The sequence below is a fragment of the Frankliniella occidentalis genome, unplaced genomic scaffold, assembly GCF_000697945.3.
Source record: "Frankliniella occidentalis isolate FOCC.00 unplaced genomic scaffold, Focc_3.1 Scaffold62, whole genome shotgun sequence".
NCBI classification, from domain to species: Eukaryota; Metazoa; Arthropoda; class Insecta; order Thysanoptera; family Thripidae; genus Frankliniella; species Frankliniella occidentalis.
In genome coordinates, this window is record NW_026267192.1 from 568,089 (window position 1) to 570,264 (window position 2,176).

The following is a 2,176-nucleotide window of genomic DNA, read 5'->3' on the forward strand; positions in this document are numbered from 1 at the left end:
AGAGGGAGGGAGCGCACCCAGGTTGGTCGTGAAAAGGGGATGAAGTATCAGAAACACCGAAGGAAAGAGGAGGGGGGCCCGTGGTCGCAGCCGGAGTGTCCGTGCGAGTCGACGACATGAGCGACCACCACTACCACCCACCCCGCCTCTCTCCATCCAACGCCGCCACCGCGCGCGTCTCAAATTAGAAAAGTTTCTTAAAGTTGGAGAAAGACTCGAGTCGACAAGACGCACCGGCGCGCCGCCGGACCGGACGGTCTGCCCAACCCCAACACCCAGCGGGTCCGCGAATAGGTGCACGGCCGACGGCTACCTACAGTGGCACACAAACAGCGTCGCCGCAAGGACGCAAATCTGGAAGTCTTTCTATTGTTTTCTTCTTTTGTGGTCGAGTTTTATGTTACCTAAGCGCCAGCCACCGAGCCGGCCGCTCGGGTCCGAGGCCCTCCAATACAGACCGACCGAACAGAAGAGAAGACGCCGATAATGATAAAACATGACAGGTGCAAATGACTCAGCGTCTGCCTCGATACCAGGGGGCCGGCGCGGCCGCCTCTCTGCCTGGCCCTATGGCTCCGGGGCAATATGCCGTCCGTTGTGACCGTCGTGGCCTCCTCGGCGACGCCTCCGCGAGGGCAGAGCTCCTCCTCTCCTGGTCCTGCTGCAGGGGAGGCTGACTGGGCGGGTCGGCCGGGCTGAGCGCTTTCCGATAACGACGCAGACAGATGTCGCCGAGCCGAGCGCCCCGCCAGCGGGCGCCAGTCCGCAGCAGCCCCCGCGCGCAAGGGAGGCCGAGTCGTGTATTTTACTGTACGCTTTTGACGTGAGTTTCAATGTATTTGTGCGTACGTACGGTAGGGTATTTTGTTGGATTTTTGTCAATGATTTTTGCGAGTTGCCCCCCTTCCCCTCCCCGGCACAAAGCTAGAACACCGCCCTTCGCCTCCCCCCGCGTCCCGCGCTCAACTCCACACGCTCGACGCGCACCCGTCCAACCCTCGTCTGCGTCTCTCACCCACATCATACGTGAGCAAGAGGGACAAAACCCACGCCCGGCGGATTACCACTCTAAAACATAACGTGTGATGAAAATAGCTTTTACCCCCATCTCATCACGTATTCCTCGTCATTCCACATCAACAGAAATGCCGACAAAATTCATGATGAGATTGCTGTAAAAATATTGAGCCTTAATATCCTCATTTACCTGACAAGTTTGTTTTTTATTGTCTGAGGAAATTATTACAATTGTAAATCGCTGTAAACAACCCATAGAAAATGAATTGTCTACCTGCGCGGTCTGTGTTCAAAACTTTTCCCCACCCTGCCCCAGCCTCCAAAGTACTTTGTGGCCAGCCCAGCCCAGCCCAGGGGTGCAGCAGGTGCGGCGGGCCCGCCTGGCGCCAGGGCCTGCCCGGCCAGGACCAGGACCCTACAGCGCGTGGCGAGACGCTCATATACAGTTGTTTGGTCAACAATCTGAAACAAAAGGGAACAAAAAGCGACACGGCGCGGCGAGGCGAGGAGCGGCCAGCGGCTCCAGTGCACTCCAGCGATAGGTAGGGGGACATCAGCCCTGCTCGGGAGGGGAAGGGGAGGGACGAAAAGTTCCCTCAGCAGGACTAGCGTCGGCTCTGAAAGCTATAATTCCCCCACCCCTACCCTAGCTACGAGTGGGGAAAGCCAATTTCGGACAATGTGCGGCATATCTCACGATCGGAATAGCTCCACGGTAAAGAAAAACATTTATTAACCACACAACTTGGGGAAACTGTCCACACGAGGCAAAACCATCACAAAAGTACTAAATGCTCGAGTAAGAAGTATAGCGCACGTTTTCCTGACAGCAGCGCCAAACCAACAATAACAGCAGCAGGGACGAATTTTGTTGCAAACAAGGGGAACTTCCAAACAAAGGGATGTGTATGACGACAGCGAGGCTGGCAGGTGAAACTCGACCCGGCCCTCCCAGCAGCTCGCCCTCGCCTCCCCGTGTGTATGCTCAGCCATGGACAAACACACTCCGACACACTAGGCACGGCGCACGTCCATACGCACGGCACAACGAAGCGCGGGGCGGCGCGCGGGGCGGGTAGGAGAAGTGCACGGGCCCGGTGCACGGGCCGGTGCAAGGGCAGGCGCACAGGACACAGGACGGGCAGAGGCCCTTCCCCCC